Raw genomic sequence first — 21381 nt, 5'->3', positions numbered from 1 at the left:
CACTGCTGAAGCCATTTATGGAGCAAGGCATAGGCTCAGTTCTGGCCCACCTTCTCTTCCTTCAAACGGAAGGTGACCTCGAAGCCCTGAGAAGGGACTAAGCTTAAGGAAGTTTTCTTACCCCTTCTCAATCCAGGGGTTGGGTATGAAGGAATATTTGGAAAAACATTGCCCCACCTGGAGGCAAAGACCAGATATCACTTCTCACACAAGGCAGAGGATGAACCACTAACCACCAGGGTAGGCAGGTTTTCCAGCATTGCCCCTGAGTTGAGTGTCCTGCTTTTCCTGACAGGAATTAATGGCAGCCAGTCACAATCATTCTCCTGGTCCTCTGAATTTTCTACATCTTTCAATGTCAAGTATGACTTCCCCTCAAGGGATGAAGGAGAAATTCAGTTCAGTTCACATTGATTGCACCTGAGAAATTTAAATAATTTAGGTGTAAAGGTGCTGGCTAACACCAAATCCATTATATCGTTGCATGCCACCCCAATCTCCAAGTGGTACAGGATTCCAGAAGTTCCAGACACTTACCCGTGTTTCTTCACAAGGGGGTACAGGAGAGACTGTGGCGTATTTATGACATATGGCTTATTTACACATATATTCAACCTGAGCATATGATGGAGGGCTTCATAGCATCAATAGGGTCTTGCTTCTCCCATAGCCACAGAGCTAGGATTCAAGCAGAAATCAAGCATCACTCAGTCTCTCTGGCTTCCCAGCCTGTTGCTTTCATCTAGTTCACATCACAACTCTCAACTCTGGGCTTTGTCTTTCTAACTACCAGCAAGTTGATGGAGGGGGAGCCACCCATTTATCATCTGTCACAGAGCCACTTTTTGGGTACTTTAATGACCCATACTTAGGCTGTCATCTGGCTATTCCAGGAATTTGAATCCTCACATAGATTTTAACACATGCTGGATCCAGGAATTAGAAGGGTCTCGGCATACAACCTACCCCCCACCCCCAGCTCATAACAATACAGTGGTACCTCTGGTTACGTACTTAATTCGTTCCGGAGGTCCATTCTTAACCAGAAACCATTCTTAACCTGAGGTGCCACTTTAGCTAATGGGGCCTCCCGTTGCTGCTGTGCCTCTGTCGCACGATTTCTGTTCTCATCCTGAGGTAAAGTTCTTAACCCGAGGTACTACTTCCGGGTTAGCGGAGTCTGTAACCTGAAGCATCTGTAACCTGAGGTACCATTGTATTATTAGATAGTGTCACAGAAACTAATTTGGTATTCGGCCCCTGTCCTACTGCTCCAACTTCCCTGTGTCCCATGGTGCAGACGGCAGTCACAGGAAAGCACATTGTGCTGAAAGAGGATTGCTGTGGTTAAAACTCTTTCCCCTGGCTCTCCCTCGCAGTTTGCAGTTGTCTGATTTCAATCAGTGGCAGTTCTCTCCACATGTCTGGCCATCAATCTTCCCCCTTTCCTGGATGTGTGCGTGTGTGTCACAGCATGGTGCATGTTCCAGTTAAAAAATAGAACTTCACCACAACTTTTCGCTTCTCAGTCTTCGATGAGCATTCCTTTGATAATTTCATTTATAAAGAGAAAGAAAACACATCATGAAACCTCTCACTCTCTCTTCAAGGAAGTCAACCCAAAGCTCTTCAAACTGCAAGAGCAGGAAAGAAGAAGGAACAAGCCTTGGTTTATGTGGTTAGAAAGGAACTGTCTCTTGACATGTTATACATGTGATGCAAGAGACTAAGATGTCTGTTCAAAGTGCAATAAAATTCCCCCTCTGCGCTCCCTGTCATGTGCCGGCCAAAGCCCTCTTCAGAGTCTACTTCTCGGCAACAGCAATTAGCATCTGCAGATGGAGCCAGCTAGCGTTTTAAATATTTTTGAAGGTCTCAACAAAAAATAAACTAACCTTGTAGGGCTGGAGTTAAAGATATTTTTGCAGTGAAGTGAACTGCATATTTTGTTTGAACTGAAGGATTTCTTTTTCAGCTTCGTTCTCCTTTTACTGCCAGAACAAATCAAACAGGGCACTTCCTACACTAGTAGCTTGAAGCAGTTTTTACATCAGTCATGGGCTTCTAATACAATTATGAAAACTGGCCAGAATACTCATTTGCATTACAAATGCCTCCCCCCCCACCCACTTTGTGGCATGGAAACAAAAAGTCAGTAACTTCAACAGAAGTTGAAGCAGTGTAAAAGAAAGTTTAAAGGCAAATTAAGCCTCCCAAATAAGTATGCCCACTTTCAGGTGGTTGCACCAGCTTTGCTTCAGGAATCTGGAATGAAGTCGAAAATGGAAAGAAACATCACACTGGCTGAACATATGCAGGCAATGATTCTATGACTTCCAAACACTAGGCCAGGCATCCCCAAACTTGGCCCTCCATATGTTTTGGGACTACAACTCCCACCATCCCTAGCTAACAGGACCAGTGGTCAGGGATGATGGGAGTTGTAGTCCCAAAATGTCTGTAGGGCCGAGTTTGGAGGTGCCTGAGCTAGGCTGCATGCAGGTTTCTAGTCCTCACAAGGGGGTCCCTGGAAAGCAAGTCAGGCTGCCAGAATGAAGAGCCATTTTCTGAAGTGACATGAGAAGGGTCACTCCCAATTCTTTTTTCAGAAAACCGATTGTGGAGCTTGTGTGGAGCTTGTGAGGGCTAAACCTGAGCCAAGGCTGTCCTTTGAACCTAATTGCAATGCAAATATGAAGCCTTGCAAGAACGAAGGGTGTCCCTTTTCCCACAAATAAACCCCTCCACTAATTTCCTAGTAAAAAAACATTCCATGTCTTTTTTTCCAGCTCAACAACGAAAGCTTGTGATCTTCTAGACCATAAATCCTTGGATATTGAATGAAACTTCAGTAGGCTAAATCTCGCTTGACAGAAAACTTTTATATGGGTCAAATTGCACTTGCTATCCAAAGAATCAATCTGGTATCCAACTTTGACTTGTTTTTTGTCCAAATGTGATTGGGCTGCTTCCACATTGTTGCCATTCTGGGATGGGATTGAATCCCATACCGACAAATTCAGGTTACACAATTAAAGTTGATTTGAAGCTCTTGCACAAATCCCCCCCCCCAACTTTGTGCAATTCAGAAAGTGGTGGGGGAAATGAATTGGAAGGTGTGGGATATTTCATTGGCACCATGCCAGCAAACCTCCCAGCAATCAAACCAGGATGGATGCTCAATAAACAGTTGACGTTGTCTAACTTCTGCAGAACCAAATCAGAATCCTATCCCCTGGCAAGCAAATCAGGATGGATGTTCAATAAACAGCTCATCTGGAAATGACCTTAAGGTGATTTTCTCTAGGAACCCTGCCAGAGTTCAATGGGATCAGGCTCAAAAATGAGCTTCAGGGACTTGGTAATACTCACCTCAAAGGAGAGGCAAACGTAAGAGAAGCCCCTTCATTCACCTCTGTTTTAGATTGAAGTGTGAACTGGATTTTCGCCTGCTTTCAAGGGTTGCATTTGGAAAAACTGCTATTGGACGGAAGCACCCATATCTTGGAACCTCCCACAGAGGATGGATGTTTGCCATATAACACTTTTTTCCCCTGGGTGTAGCCAGGTTTCAGTTCACATATAAAGGCAAACCTACTTACCGGTAATTCACATCTTTGGAAACAATAGGTGAACTGAAACACAGCCATCCTTTGAATCTTCCACTTCTCTGAATGTTGTGATGCCAAGTAATGGAGTTGACTCTTTGAAATTAATGGGCCTAACTTAGTCATGTTCATACATTTCAGTGGGTCTAGGCAGAGTAAAACTTAGTTGCATACCACACAGTGTGTACAAAAATATATATGCATTTAGCTAAGGTAAATCTTGCAAAGAAAATAACATATTAGTGAAAATGCATTCCATTAGGTGAAATTGCTTTGCAAAAAATGTGTACATTAGTATACACATATGTGTCTATTAGGAGAAATCTGCACTGAAACCCCAATGGATATGAGAATGGGAGACCTAAGTTAAGATGGGAAAAATGAGACACTGAGAGAAACCAAAATTGACAGATTCATCCACCTCATGATGCAGCCTTAGAAAGCAGCCAGCCTGCACACAAAAGCTATCACCTGCACTGTTTGCACACTGAGGATATTTTCCAAGGCTGCATGAAGAGAAACTGCAGCTGGAAAGTGGGGCTTATTTTCTGTGCATCATAAAAGTACTTACATTTTTTAAAAAGAATAAAAACACTAGTCATTTCAGGGTAAATCAAAGGCTGTTAGGGAAATGATCGTCCGTATCTAATTTTCTCCTACATAAATAAGTGGCAGCAAACAAATTCAAAGCAGGCGTTAAAGATATGAATGATATGATAACCTCCTTATGTGTAAAAGTGGTCCAAAGGATAATTATATAAAACTGATAAACTCCAACTGGAACTCACTTTAGTGAGATGCCAAAAGATGCCATCTCCTGCTTTAGACAGCAGGCAATCCAAAATCCCATGTAATGTATGTTCTTGCTGTAATGGGAGGAATAAAAAAACTCCCTGACAATTTATTGGACTGTCCATTGACACAGAGAGTAAGGGTATTATGCAAAGGCAGATCTTCTCCAAACATTCGGTTTACATCTTTTTAAACAATCATTTCAAGGCCATGTGTAGAGTTGCTCATTTTTTAAAATATTAACAAAGTTGTGTTTTGATTTTATCAAGCAAAATGTAATTACTTGTATTATCTCTTTTTTCTAAAGCCAGCAAAATATGCAAACATATCAGATATAACAATACAACACAACAACACATCAAAACACACAAGTAGCTTTGGGTTGCCTATATTATTTCTGCAGGTTGCACCCTGCTTACAAAGACTGATCAAGTCCAAATAAGGTAAAGCTTTTATCATCTCATTTCCACACAAAAAAAATCATGCTCAGAGTGGCTTACAACACAGAAACAGGGATGCATTTCAAACAAACACAATAATAACAATTTTATAATAACATAGCAAAACAAAAATATAAGGCATGTGATGAAAGCGGCTCTGGTCCACCAAAGCTTCTGCCACAATCAATTTATTAGTCTTAAAGCTGCTTCAGACCTCTCCGTTGTTGTTTTTTGCTACAACAGAGTAACATAGCTACCCCTCTGGAAACAAATCCACGAAGTTCATTATCAGTTATCATATTTCTAACTGTATGCTGAGTAAAAACAAAGAAATTGCAGGTAATATTTTAACTCGTGCCTTCATTTTCCCCTAGCGCTCCATCATAAGTAATGTGATCTGTGCTCATTTCGCAGGACAACCTGAGTAAATTTGGCATTCATTTCAGCTGCACTAAACTATTCAATATTAACTCCTTGGCCGAGCTCAGAAACTAATGTGTGCATTTGTAAGCTCTCATTTACACCATGCAAATCACATTATTTATAGCACTCCTGCTCCAAAACGTCTGCTTTGAAAAAGTTCAGATAAAGTTAAAATAGTTTATAAGCCCAATATAATTTCATGCAAACTATATAAGGAGTCAAGTTCTATTTGGGAAATAAGGCGTGTTTAAAGCATGGCTAGAACTCAGCCGTAGTCAAAACAATTCCTAAGAATGGATTCTGCTGTTTAACACAAGATACCAAAAATACACCTAAATGTGTTAAATTGTTTAATACAAGATACCCAAATGAAATGATGGTTTCCTTAGTTATTCATGTCATCACAAAGAATCTCAGCTAATCAGTATCCCTACATCCCAATCACTGCACTCTGACACTCACTTATTAATCATGACCATAATATTGATCCTTGAGGGTAGGGCTGTATGTGGTAGAAGGCTGATTTAACATATTCTTCTTCATCACCATTACCTGGGGCTATACACAGTGTATAAACTATGGAGCTCACACCCACAGGAGGCAGAAATGGCCACAAACCTGGGTGTCTTGAAAAGAGAACTGAACAAATCCATAAGAAGGCTGCCAATGGCTACTAGCCATGATGGCGAAGCTCTGCCTCCATGGTCAAAGGCAGTAATACATCTGAATACCAAGTGCTGGAAACTACAGAAGGGGAGAGAGCTCTTGTGTTTGGGTCCTTCTTGTGGGTTTCTTGTAGTCATTTGGTTGGCCAGTCTGAGAGCAGGATGTTGGGCTACTTGAGCCAATGGCCTGATCCAGCAGGTTCATCAAACAAATATGGGTGGGTGTGTGGGCCAAAGATGAAACTACTAATGTTGTTGTTTAGTCGTTTAGTCGTGTCTGACTCTTCATGACCCCATGGACCAGAGCACACCAGGCACTCCTGTCTTCCATGGCCTCCCACAGTTTGGTCAAACTCATGTTGGTGGCTTCGAGAACACTATCCAACCATCTCGTCCTCTGTCGTCCCCTTCTCATTGTGCCCTCCATCTTTCCCAGCATCAGGGTCTTTTCCAGGGAGTCCTCTCTTCTCATGAGGTGGCCAAAGTATTGGAGCCTCAGCTTCAGGATCTGTCCTTCCAGTGAGCACTCAGGGCGGATTTCCTTAAGAATGATCTTCTTGCAGTCCATGGGACTCTCAAGGTTTGATCTTCTTGCAGTCCATGGGACTCTCAAGAGTCTCCTCCAGCACCATAATTCAAAAGCATCAATTCTTCGGCGATCAGCCTTCTTGATGGTCCAGCTCTCACTTCCATACATTACTACTGGGAAAACCATAGCTTTAACTATACAGACCTTGGTCGGCAAGGTGATGCCTAGATGCTGTCTAGGTTTGTCATTTCTTTTCTCCCAAGAAGCAGGCATCTTTTAAATAGAGGTGCTTTCTTCAAAGTCAGAGGCATGTTTAGTTACGCCACAGGTGGGGAACCTCCAACCCACAGGGCAAGCTGTTCCTGTCAGCGGTTCAAATTTTACTTGCATGGCTGTTTTCCCCAAACCACACTCATCTGCCCCATGCCTGACATCACATGTGGGCAGGTAGACATGCAGCTGCCAGTGCACGATCAGGAGCCTGCCAGTTCCCTCTCAGTTGTGCACTGGCAAGGGAAAGAAGGCTTTGGCTCTCCTGCCTAGCAGCTGATGGGCAACAAAGCTGAAGCATGCTAGAGTGGTTGTACAAGAGAGTTGCCTGCAGGGAACTTGCTCATGCAGCTGATGTCTGAAGAAAGCAGTGCTGCCCACCAACTGCTCTCTGTCCAATGGGAAACTGTATAATCCTTGATACTGATACACAGATACTGTATAATACCTGCACATAGCTTTGGTCTCTCTCTCTCTCTCTCTCTCTCTCTCTCTCTCTCTCTCTCTGTGTGTGTGTGTGTGTGTGTGTGTTTAACCAGGAAAACACTGGAGGGCAGGAGATTCTAATCACGGTTATGTTTTCTGCATGATGTCTAGTTCCCTCCATGAGATAGATAGTGTAAGGTTGATAAATAGTGACTCAGTGCATTCGTTATCTCTTCTCGTCCCAAATCATAAAAATCACTAGAATAATTGGTAAAGAGAGAGAGTGCTACAAAAGAACCATTTAAGCTGCAATCTGATGCACACAAGCGGAGCAGTGCAATGTCCTCCTTACACTGGGATGGAAGGGGGATTAGATCAGGCAGAAGTGTCCTTCTGCCCAGCTCTCCTGGCTCAGTTGACCTACCACAGAACATCAAGTCAAGTCAAATTGCTGGTGCAAAGACCAGGTCTGAACTGAGTCTGATTCTCCACCTGCCCCCTCCTGCCTTCCATGGGGGTGATGGCTTGCCACTCCTCAGAGCCTGCCAGCAAGGGGTGGGAGTTCAAATGGTGGCCTAACCTGTGAGTAAGACCCATAGAATTAAAGAAGTCTTACTTTGGAACAGTCCTGCACAGGAATGCACTGCAAAAGGTGTATAATACATTATTTTGAATACTTCTGTCAATGTGGTACTACACCAGGAAATATATATATAAAGAAGGGGGGGGGAGGATAAGATAAAACAAAAAACAAAAGCAGACAGACATGGTGGTGGTTTTAAGCTGCCATTAAAAAAATGGGAAAGCTGTTACAAATGGATTCTTCAACATATGTTCTTAATTTCACTAAACTGGCTTTTTGCCAATCAGGCATCAGTCCTGGTTTCTTGGCTTTCATTTTTAACTAGCAAAATCCATGAGGTCGTTAATGCAAATGGACATGAGCATTTTTTAACACAATGATTATGGGGAAAGTGACTATTTCTTAAAACTTAATTCAAATTCAGCTAGTTAAAAATTCAGTTTCGTTTTAATAGGGACATGGTTTTCTACCAAAATGTGGATCTGTAAACAAAAGAATGTGTGAAGGCATTAGAGCAACACACTTACTCAAACTAGTGGGGAAATGATCAGTAAAAACAAAAAGAAACAAACCTCAAGTATATTATACAACATTTCATAAAGTTGGGCTTTCTTTTCTTCTCCTGAAACACATCCATGGTTGTAAAAGGCATTAAAAATATGAAATGATAGAAAATGTGGCTTAGTTTTTTAGCAGTATGAAAATGGAACGTGTTGATAGAATGTGAAACTTCTCTTTGACTTGAAGACAATGGCCCACCTCTCTCCTAAATAAGATGGAGTAGGTTGTATATATAATTAACACATATCATATCTACTTATACCTTGGAGTAGTCCTTGGGGATTTGCACCAAAGTATACACTAAATGCTCACAACCCCTCCTTTTTTTGTATCCATAGTTTGGTTAGTTGTGACTGAGTGAAAAGTAATAGACTTGAGTCTCAAACATGCATGACTATCAATATGGCTTGTAATGTAGAATAAATCTTTGTTGTTGTTGTTGTTACTATTATTTTTATTTAAACATGGAGGGAAGTTGCTTTATAGTTTAATATGTACCATAATAAATACTGTCACCTATGTCACCATGAGGGATGACAGAAATTTTCAATGAAAATGGAAATTGCCAATTTGATGTACAGAATGGAAATCAGTCCAGAAAATGTGATGGATAAAGGATGAAGAGGTTCCAACGAAAGAAGGTTGGATTCAGAAACTAATGGAGTATGCAGAAATGGAGAAACTTACTGGAAGAATAAGAAATCGATACAACTTTTTAGAAAGGAATGGAAGTGGTTTATTTACAAATAAACTGTAAACAGATTAAGACATTGGCAGGATTATTGTAACAACCTGCAGCTTTTAAAATATATATGAGATATATATCAGAATAGACAAATAAAAGAATAAGTTATGACAATTTAGAGTATGCAGGAAAGGGCACGTGTATTTATGGTTGGAAAAGAAGAAAAGTCATAAGGGTTTTGAGAATCATATTTTCAGGAGTTCCATAATAGAAATATGGGACAGGTATAAAAATATATTAGAACCCAAAGTTCCACACTGGTTGTCTCCATTAGAGGTTATGAGTATAAATAAAATTAATATGAGAGGGAATTGGATTACTTATGGAGAATTAATAATTAAAAAAGGTGGAAAATGGAAAATGAAGCCATATGAACAAGTAAAAGAATATGTGTTTGATTGGTTGCATTATTTCCAGGTAAATGAAATGTTTAAAAAGGATTCCAAAGAGAGTGGATATACAGAAAAAGAATCGAAATTTCAAACAGAGATAATAAATAACGATTATAAGACAATGTCAAAAATGTATAAAATGTTGTTGGAATGGCAAACGATGGATGAGGAGGTAAAGTCGGTTATGATACATTGGGCCAGAGACTTTGGTTATAATATACAATTGGAAGACTGGGAAAAAGTATGGAATGAAAATATGAAATTTACTGCATGTACTGCGTTAAAGGAGAATATTATGAAAATGGTATATAGATGGTATATTACGCCAGTTAAGCTAGCAAAAATGTTTAAAACATGTAATAAGTGTTGGAAATGTAAAGAAAAAGAAGGATCGTTTTTTCATATGTGGTGGGAATGTAAGAAGGTGAAGGGTTTCTGGGAAATGATATATAATGAGTTGAAGAAGACGTTTAAATATACATTTGTAAAGAAACCAGAAGCCTTTTTGTTAGGAATAACAGGAGGAGAGATAAACAGAAGGGACCACAAACTCTTTCAATACGCAGTAACAGCAGCAAGAATATTAATGGCCCAAAAATGGAAACAAGAGGAGCTACTGACCCTTGAAGAGTGGAGAATGAAACTTACGGACTATGCAGAACTGGACAAATTGACTGGGAAGATTAGATATCAACGGGATCACAAGTTCATCGAGGACTGGGGAAAGTTTACAGAATATCTGAAAAGCATATGTGACGATCAAACAACGCTAGTGGGATTTAAAGAGGCTTTGTGAAAGTTAAAGGTGTATTGTAAAAAAGAAATAGAACAGTAAGGATAATATTAAATGGTAATATTAAATATAGAGAATGCGTTAAAATGGAAAAATATGGATGATTGGCGGAGAAGCTGGTGGAAGTCCAAAAAGCTGAAATTTGTGAAAATTGTTTGAGATGGCGAATTTGTAAAAGGAAAATTTAATAAAAATTATTATTAAAAAAAAAAATAGAGTATGCAGGAAAGGACAAAAATAAATGTAAGGAACCACAGAAAGAGGGGGAAGGGAGTTGAAATTGAAAATGTTAAAACTTGGCAAAATAATTGTTGTAATGTACATAAATGAAAAATATATATAATTTTTTTCAAAGGAAATGTGATCACCATTTGCTATTGTTGTTGTTTTCAGATTACAAACAATATGTAATTGATTACACACACACCACATTTGCATTGCATTTCATTTGCACTGAAATTAGTGGGGGTGGAATAACATAGTGACAAAATAATCTACATAAATAAATAAATAAATAAATATATATATGTTACATAATTTTGCTACAGTGCACAGTGAAATGAATAAACTATATTTTGGTGGAAGAACTGCAGCAGAATGGAAACAGTGCTGCATGTGATGAATACAGGGCATAATGGAGAACAATGCCTAGTGGCCATGCATTGTTTTCCATTATGCCCTGAAAGTCTATCTTTATTGAAAGTCTATCTTTACTGAAAGTCTATCTTTACTTGCTGGCTTTTTCCTACCTAGATTGTAGTTTGGTTAGTTGTGACTGAGTGAAAAGTAATAGACTTGAGTCTCAAACATGCATGACTATCAATATGGCTTGTAATGTAGAATAAATCTTTGTTGTTGTTGTTGTTACTATTATTTTTATTTAGACATGGAGGGAAGTTGCTTTATAGTTTAATATGTACCATAATAAATACTGTCTTCTTTTAGGCCTGTCACATTAATCATTTTCTTTATGTCTAAGCACTCACTAGAGAAGTTGCCAAATCTGGAAATTGAGGCAATTAAATTTTCATTACCAATGAAAACAGGCCTTATACACTTTTGAAAAGATGCAGCTCACCAATGCCTAAGTTTACACTGTAAAAACTTCCAGTAAAAAATTATATATTCCTGTAGTTTTCTGGAATTATAAATTCTAAAAAGGTTAAGAGTTAAGATGAAATCTTGTGAACTCTTTTTAACCCCCGAGATGAGAATGAAGCAAACCAGAAATACACCAAAGGTTTTGTGTTTAGAAAAACATTATTTCCTGAAAAAGTAGACTTGTAATTTATTTATTGCACATGTTTAACAATCTGCTACTACAGAGCTCCACATGGAACAGGATCCATCCTGTTGGAGACCCAACACTTATAAGTTCAGGGAAATTGGAATAACTGTGCAGAAAAAAACCATACTGTGAAAGGCAGATTAATCTCAGTCTATATGCTAAAAGTGACTCTTTAGGGAAGGATACAATTCACATGCATACATGGCTGCAATTCTACAGTTTAGTTAACATACATGGAAGGCCCTGACCATCGATGAGACTTAAGACTGTTTAGGGCAACTGCCATCTACCAGCAAGGGAAGACTTGCCTTCAGCATGGGCTGAGCGAAGTCCATATGTCCAGTCATGATATGCTACATGAGGTCCACAGTGTTACTGTTGCCTGGCAACTAGGGATAGCCAAAAATGTCAATGTCAATTTCTCTCAGTTTCTCATTTTTCCAACCTTAAGTTCAGTCCTTCACATTTCTACATCAGTTTGTGAGGGTTTTGGTACTGTTGTTGTTTTTGGCCTTGTGAAGATTTTCCAGCATTACTGTGCGAATTTACCCTACTATACATATTTTTTTACACAATTTAGCCTGATATACAAATTTTTGTATATTTCCCCAAACATACTGCATTTTTATAGCCAATTTTCACTAATATAAGCACCATTCTGCCCTGACACTGAGGTCCAGTGCCAAGGGCCTCCTGGCAGTTCCCTCACTGTGAGAAGCAAAGTTACAGGGAACCACGCAGAGGGCCTTCTCAGGTAGTGGCACCCACCCTGTGGAAAGTCCTCCCATCAAATGTCAAGGAAATAAATAACTATCTGACTTTTAGATGACATCTGAAGGCAGCCCTCTTTAGGGAAGTTTTTGATGACTGATGTTTTAATGTATTTTTAATCTTTTGTTGGAAGCCACCCAGAGTGGCTGGGGAAACCCACCCAGATGGGTGGGGTATAAATAATAAATTATTGTTATTATTATTATTATTATGCACATTTTATCATTGCATATGCATTTTTGGAAACATTACTTGACTGGACAGTTGCATTGCACAATTTGGGTAAGTGCATTTTGTTTCACACCTTGTTTTGGGAAACACAAATTTGGTAAGTTCACCTTTACAGGAGAATTGAATTGAACCCCCCTACCCGTCCCTACTGACAATTGCCAGCTCCTAGCAAGAGAAGATTTAGCTCTCTCTCAGGCTGCTCAGCCCTACTCCCTTGCCTCAGAAGTCCACAGTGGGATTATGCCACAGGGGGCATTATCTTAATTTACCAGGTACAGTATTGGCAAGACACATACTTATTTCATTGCCACTTGGGTAGCGTTTTGTACGTTTTCCTTATCTACAGTGTAATGGGTGTTTATATTTTGTGGCAAGCAAATAAGGAGAACTGCCTTTCAGAAAGAAAGAAAAAAACCTGAAATGCAATATGTATAAACTAATTGAAGCGATCTTGAGGATCTGACATTGATTAAGTACACAGGAGCTGAGAAGAGGAAGAAGGTCTGTAGGCCTTAAAACTGAAGCCTACCCTCTGCCCTTCATCTCCTCTTTTGCAATGTATTGAATGGATTAGAAGCTCATATACCAAGCTTCAGATTTAGCTGATTGTCAACAATTGCATCTGCTTCATTTACATACCCTTTGATATGACTTCATGTCGAACACTTTGGGTGCGATGTATGCAAACACTTAAAATTCCTTTTAGAAGCAAGAAAGAGACTTAGCCAGCTTCTGTGCAGTGCATTCTTTCAGGACTTGTGGGGAATTTTGTGGTTTTGCTATCCAGATGTGCATTTTTTTTTAAGGAATTGCATTCAAGGAAAGAAAGTAAAATAAATGCATATATATATATATATGAAATTTGCATGAAAGCACTGACCAAAAAAGATGGAATAAGTGGAAGTAAAAATTGCATTAAATGAGGGTGCATTCCGAACCTCCACCCCACAGACCAGCACTTTTTTTTGCACACTGCAGCTGGGGGAAGAAGGGTGAGGGGCACTAAGACAGCATGTTTGCTTGTGCCACTCTGTACAATCCAACACACACACACACACACACACACACACACACACACACACACACCCTAGCACAAGGGGTTTTGGGGTCTGTTCTGTAAATCCTGGTAAAAAAAACACAACATGCGCTGCTCTGGTTCACCAGAAGCGGCTTAGTCATGCTGGCCACATGACCCGGAAGCTGTACGCCTGCTCCCTCGGCCAATAAAGCAAGATGAGCACCGCAACCCCAGAGTTGGCCACGACTGGGCCTAATGGTCAGGGGTCCCTTTACCTTTAAGTGTCAAAAAGAAGTGACACTGGAACAAGGATAGCACATGAGACTGAGGTGAAAATAACATGCATTATTTTGTGTGGGCTTTTACTTTCTGGAACACCACGTTCTCTGGGATTTTTCTATTCAGTAAGGGAACTGGAAGGTATCAGAAGGTGGACCTGGGAAACTTCAGTTCTACTGCCATGGTTTTTGACCTGTGGAATGCCTTGTGGTTCTGTTCTGCCCATCATGTTGTTGTTGTTTTAATCATCTGCATGAATTTTCTGGGAGAAGTAAGCCTGCCCTGTGGAACTCCATGCCAGCAGAGGTTTGGCAGGAATCACCCCTGTCTTCTTTTAGATGTCTCCTAAAAATGCTCTTATTTAGACAGGCTTTGGAAATGTGAGTTTTCTTTTAACCAGTCACTATTTATGGATCTTTTTACTGAGGTTTCTACTGATGTGTTACAGTGGTTGAACTTTTTGCATGGTTGAAGTACTTGTTGTTATTTTAACAAAAGCTCCATTTATAAATATTTAAATAAATAACTATTCATGGAGTAGAATCCGTCATTCTACTCTGTGTAGAAATAAATCAGGAATTTAATAGAAATGGCAGATATTAAGAGGTGTTAGGAAATACAGAACAAATACAAGAAGAAATTCTCCGTAAAATAGGATATAAAAACACTATAATATTCTCGTTTTCTCTTACAGTCTTATGTGGAAAACTGCATCTGCAGTGAAATTGCTTTTTCTGTAATGCCGCTCTTCTAACAATAGGTGGTGCTATGACAAGAACTGAGCAGCCAGCTAAATGAGTGCTGCCATCCTAGCTTGTTCTTAACAATAAAGCTATTGAAAAAACAAAGTTCATTCAAAAAATGCTTAGGCAGAACACCTGTACAAATTGTGTCTGAAAGCTAAAAATAATTCTGTTAGTGAAATTCCTCAAGGATCTTTTGAATATCTCCAAGCTGCCCCTGAACAATAGCAGCAGCAGGAAATTTGGAACAACCTGCTCCCAAGAGTACTGGAGAAATTCCATGGAGCCATTTTTAAATAAAATGAGCAAAGTTCTACTGGGGAGTTAGTGCATGAACTGGTTCAGTTTTCTAAAGCTGACTACTGATTCCTATGCTAAAATATAGAGTTGTTGCTGTCATTATTAAATAAATCCCAGGGTAGTTCACAACAGAAAAATACAAAATGAGAACACAAAATACATCATAAAACAAAAACAAATAAACAAACCCCTCTCCCACAATCACATTTAAAAAGCCATATATTGTCAATCAGCCAAATGCCTGGTTGAAAAGAAATGTTTTCGCCTGGTTCCTAAAGATATATAATGAAGGCGTCAGATGAGCCTCCCTGAAGAGAGCATTTCACAAAGCCACTGCAGAAAAGGCCTATTCTCATGTTGCCGCCTTCCAGACTTCTCATGGAGGAGGCACACAAAAAAGGACCTCACAAAATGATCTCAGGGTCTGGGTAGGTTAAAATGGAGATAGGCAGTCCTTGATGGATTGCAGTCCTGAGCTCTTTAAGGCTTTCTAGGTCAAAACCAGAACTTTGAATTGGGCCCAGAAACTAATTGGCAGCCAGTGCAGTCAGACCAGGATCAGTGCAATATGCTCAAACTGTGTTGCCCTGGGTTGGATCTACACCGATCCAAAAAAACACTAAAGAAAAAATGTTATATAGCTGTCAATGCAATTTTCCATTGACTGCTGTACAGAGCCCCCAGGCGTCACATTTTGTATTTCCCCCCCCCCAAAGATATTTATTAAAGTTTTTTAAAATATAACAATGAAAATGAAAAATAAAAAGAAACAAAATACAAAATACAACATAAAAACAGTTAAAAAAACAACAAATAATTTTCCATAACATATCTTCCTTACACTTATTTCCCCAGACCTCCTCATACCTCCCTTCTTTGTATTCCACTTCAATTTGTTAGTTCAGCAAATCCTTACCATTAAGCTTTTACCCATTTGTAAACCTTTTTTTTCGTATCTCCTAAAGCATTACAGCTGGAAACCCCTTAGTTTCTATCCAACATCCTTCTAGCATTCATTAATTTTACAATATTTCTGTAAATAATCTTTAAATTTCTTCCAGTCTTCTTTCACCATCTCTTCTCCCTGGTCTCGGATTCTGCCAGTCATTTCTGCCACAGGCGTCACATTTTGTAACACCTTCATAACGTTATAACTCACCAGTGTAGATTAGTCCCTGGTGAGCCACTTGGCTGCTGAATTTTGCACCAGCTGAAGTTTCTGGACCTTTTTCTTTCTTTCTTTCTTTTGGCCTGTCACAACTTAAAGACTTTGCTTTGTAAAAAATACTGTGCCTGGTTCTGAATATTACACGTACTAAAATTAGTGTTCAATATGTCAGAAAGAACAAAAATCATTTTTGAACTTGTGATCTTACCTAAAATTTAATAATGAAATGGCATCACTGACTATTTAATGACATTGATTATGTTCTCTTTTGACCTGTCATTAGACTGCCACTTATTTTTTTCAACCATCTATCCTTCTTTATTTAGATGGTAGATCAACATCTTTATTTAGATGGTAGATCAATAGGAGCAAAAAACTATTAAGAATTGTACAGTGGTACCTCGGGCTAAGAACTTAATTCGTTCTGGAGGTCTGTTCTTAACCTGAAACTGTTCTTAACCTGAAGCACCACTTTAGCTAATGGGGCCTCCTGCTGCTGCTGCACCACCAGAGCATGATTTCTGTTCTCATCCTGAAGCAAAGTTCTTAACCCGAGGTACTATTTCTGGGTTAGTGGAGTCTGTAACCTGAAGCGTATGTAACCTGAAGCATCTGTAACCCGAGGTACCACTGTATTTAACTAAGGCTGCAGTTCTAACCCCACTTACCTAGGAGTGAGTCCCATTGAATTCAGTAGGACTTAATGGGAGAGGCTATGGAAAACAGATTTGAAATTTACAGCATGTTGTTCACTGAAATAAAATTATATGAAAATGATAAACCAGTGGTATTTGATTCCTATTAAGTTAGCAAAAATATATATACAAATACTTGCTGGAAATGTAAAGAAAAGAAGGTACCAAATGTGGTGGACGTGTAAAGTAACTAAAACTATCTGGGAGATGATATATAATGAAATGAAAAATTGTTTAAAATAACTTTTGTTAAAAAACCAGACTTTTTTCTATTAGGAATTATAGGTACCGAGATACTAAAGGATCAGAAAAGATTGTTTATGTATGCAACAACTGCCGCACGGATACTATTAGCCCAGAGATGGAAGGAAGATATAACCCAGACCAGAGAAGAATGGCAAACCAAGTTGATGGACAAACCAAAATGGCAAAATAAACTGGGAAGTTCAGAAATCAAGAAGACAAGAACTTCAAAAAAGAATGGGGAAAGTTTATAATTTATCTGTGATAAGCAGGTTAAAACATTACCAGGATTTTAACCACACTTGTAAAGGAATGGAATGTATGGATAATTTAGATGGATAAAAATTTGGACAAGTATTGATATGCCGTTGTAAATATTATCATTGGGAGCCATGGAAGGGACGTGGGGAGGTCAGGAGATTCAGAGTAATCTCAATATATTGATTCTGAATTGTTTTATGTTGTATGTTTATATTTTTTAAGACCAAATAAAAAATTATACAAAAAAAGAATTCAGTAGGACTTCCTTCTGTTTAGATGCAATTCAGCTTGCACTGTAAATCATACTCAGAGTAGACTCACCGAAATCAATGCACGTAAAATAGTTGTGACAAACAGAAGTCTGTTGATTACAGAGGGTTTACTCTGAGTATGACTTATCAGATACAGCCCCTAAACCATTATACAATTTATTGTACAGATCAGATAAAGGCTGCACTCCTAGGCACTTTTTGCTTGGTGTACGCTCCTTTGAACACAGTGGTTATGCTGCATGTAAATATTACATGAGGAGGAGGTCAACTGATGGTGGAGGAAGATGAATGTTAGAAAGCCCAGCCATGATTACCTAAAGTAGTAGACGCATCTCACAAAAGAAAGGTATGAGCGAATAGGTCAGTGACCTTTGTATACTGTGCCAAATAAACAAACAGGAGCAGGCAGAGCTATAGGGTAGGCCTCTTTTACTTGATTAGAAGCTGAGAAGAACTGGGAAGGAGCAGCAGTAAGGAAAGGAAATTGTAGCCGTGCTTAATCTGAGCAGGTTCAGAGGGACAGAACTAGATATGATAAAAAACTCTGATGTGGTAATCATGTTGCCTTTCCACACACACACACACTTACTTTGCTACTTGCTGAGGGCAGGAAAACACATGATGTGTTATGCCATCACACGTCTCCATTACATGCTACAGGGACAGGAGAGGAAAGTCAACACGCTCTGCCATATTGGATGACATCCCTGTATTCTTCACTGCAACTCGTTCCACCCAAGTAGAGCCAGATCTGTGATTTTTGTTTTGTGTTTTGTCATTTCTGTGGGTTGTGAACCACCTTGAGTACAGACATGCAGAAAGGCAGTCAGTATGCTCCTTGAAAATGAAATTAAAATGACCGAAATCGACTGCAGTGCTTCCTATTAATCAGCTCAAATTTGTCCCATTAACAAGTGAATTTCCCCTGAAGTGCTTATCCTCCCAAGTCAAAAAACTAGTACTCCCAGTCCAAACCCAATTCCTCAGGGCCATACTCAGGATCCCCCCCCCCTCTGTGGCAGGTGCGATCATGAGACTGGAAACCGGTTGTCAAGCCTTTAGGTATGTGGCCCTGAAAGCGAAATTATGGCTATGGCTCAAGCTCTGTTTCAGACCAGTGGGTTTGGCCCCCTTGATTCTGAGGGATAACTTTAAATCTCCATGGGAAGGGGAGATAGTGGAGGAAGTGCAGAAGTGCGGGTTGTCCTCCCTTTATATAGAGTCCATGACGTATAGCCACGCAAAGGTGGTGATCGCTCAAAGATTAAGGGATATTGCCAGACAGGAGGACATAGTCTGTGTGAAACCTGGGTTGTTTCTGGGGGAGCAGCTGTATCGGGCTGCTCCAGCTTGCTACCTGGCGGATATCCACTACGTGGAATACCGCAGACTATTTACTGCGGCTAGGCTGAATGTTCTTGACTCGGCGGTTCTGAAGGGAAGATATGGAGGAGTCCCATATGACCAGAGATTATGCCACTGTGCATTGGGTGAGGTAGAATCCACAGAGCATATCTTATTGAGCTGTCCCAGCTACAACGATTTAAGACAGTATCTTATAACTCCATACTTACCCCAGCTCAGTTCCCGACAAAGAGGAAAGCAGACAGCATATTTGCTAAATAAGTCTTCTGGGAAAACAACTTTGTCAGTGGCTAAATTTCTTTTCCTGGCACTCAAGTGTCGGAAACGTATAATTGAATGCCTTGATGTGGGTTATCTGTGAGAGGTCTAGTACTGTGGCCCTACCTTATTTATGTACCCCTACGATGTTATAGTTTATAATTATTGTGTTTTATTTCTGACTATCGGTCGAATAAAGGATATTGATTGATTGAGTACTCCCAGTCTAAGGGTAGCCATTATAGTGCTCTTTGGAGGTCTTTGGATTCCAGCTTCCACCATCCCCAGCTAGCATGGCCAAAGGTCCATGATGATGAGAATTTTAGTCCAACAACATCTAGAGAGCAGCACATTGGTTCCCTGCCAATACTGCTCATTAGTGCTAGCAAGTACAGTGGTACCTTGGTAGTCAAATGGATTGGCTCCCGAACAAATCAGCTCCCGAACACTGCAAACCTGGAAGTGAGTGTTCTGGTTTGCGAACGGTTTTTGGAAGCTGAACATCCGACACGGCTTCTGCAGCTTCCGATTGAGTGTAGGAAGCTCATGCAGCCAATTGGAAGCCATGTCTCAGTTTTTGAGCCATTTCGGAAGTCGAACAGACTCCTGGAATGGATTAAATTTGAGAACTGAGGTACCACTGTAGTATCCTTATATACAGAGGTTTGCATTCAACCAGCTTTTAATCAGAGTAGACCCATTTGAATAAATGGCCATCTATTTCACGAGTAAAAGTTTGCTGGACGCAACCCTGAATGCCTGAGCCCCACTTGAAGTCATGACAAAGTCATATTGACTGATGTAGGAGTCGCTCCCAAGCAAAAGGATCTTAGGAGGCAATGAAAAGCTTCTGGAATTGATCAAATGGAAAATGTAAGCAGAAAGCATGAGTAAACATTTCATCCCCATAGGAGCCCATTGCTCTGGTGCAGCTGTTGTGTCAGCCTCACATAGTAACAGATACTTAAAACAACATAATGGGCACTTTCTTACATATAAGCCATTCACAGCATCTGGAAAGATAGGGTGGGCACATTACAGTAAATCATTCTTGTATAGAAGCGCTGCAAAAACAATGGAAACCACATAGGAAAACACTTATTAAGAGCCACACAAAAATATGTGGATTGTCTATTTTGTTTCTTCATTGTCTTCATGTTTGGGGAAGAGGTCAAGAGAATGCATGAGACCTGGCTTGCAAACACACACATTATGTGCTCTCTGGATCTTCCAAACTGAAGGACTTTTTTCCTGAAAAACTGTGAATATAATTAGACATGGGATACTTCTAACAGCTGGAGGGATTTCACACTTAGGGCCTAATTTACAAAACTTTGGATTTGGCACCATTTCAACACTAGCCCTGGAAGTTATAATATCTCTGACATATTTTTGGCATGGGAAATTATTTATGTACGCACATATATCATTTTAAAAGGGGAGAAAAGTATCCTACTTGTACCTGGATGGTGATAAATGAGTGACTTCAGAAGCAATGTCAGAAGTAAATAATGATCCTTCAAGGGCTCATGTTCAAAATGTAAGCTAATTTCTCCTCTTGTTTAGATTTCCACATTACTAAGAATGCCTACAACACTTCTCTCATGCTTTAATGAAATCAATTTGTGTGAGATTTACAAGGAAAATACATTAGTGGAGGGCCCGTGTGCCGAGTGTAGCTGCTACAAAGTTAAAAAGTTAGCTGTATCAACTTTGCAAAGTCTACGTTACTGGTTTGGGGTTGGGTTTTCTCCTTCTGAGAAGAGGGTCTAACATGGCATGAGACAAAGTAAGAACAGTTTCACATGGACAAGTTCAGGCCTAGTTTGCCCCAACATGAATCCCACCTGGAGTTGAATGCTGCCATATCTATTTCCCAAACATGACAACAGCATTATACTAAGACAGCGATCAGCCGATCAGCATAGCCAAATGCACACTTAGGTATATATATCTAAATCCCACTGAAATTTCAATAATTGAGACTCTGGCCAGATTGGGAGAATGTTTGCTCCAGATATTTTTCAAAAGCAGCATCTTCTCACATCTAGCAGCACATGATTATTCTGTCACAGTAGGCCAAATTTGCCCTTAGAAGTTGAAGGGAAGCACAGGACAAAAGAAAGTTATACATGGTCAAATAATTTCTGTTTAAGATTGCTCAGTGCAGTGCTGAATGATGTGGTCTTTAGCATGGTCCAGTCATAGGGTTCCTTTGGCTGCTGAGGCATCATCCATAAAACCAAGAGGCACTAAAACTCT

The sequence above is a fragment of the Podarcis bocagei genome (assembly GCF_964188305.1).
Source record: "Podarcis bocagei genome assembly, chromosome: 3".
Classification (NCBI taxonomy): Eukaryota; Metazoa; Chordata; class Lepidosauria; order Squamata; family Lacertidae; genus Podarcis; species Podarcis bocagei.
Note: the sequence above shows the minus strand (reverse complement) of the source record.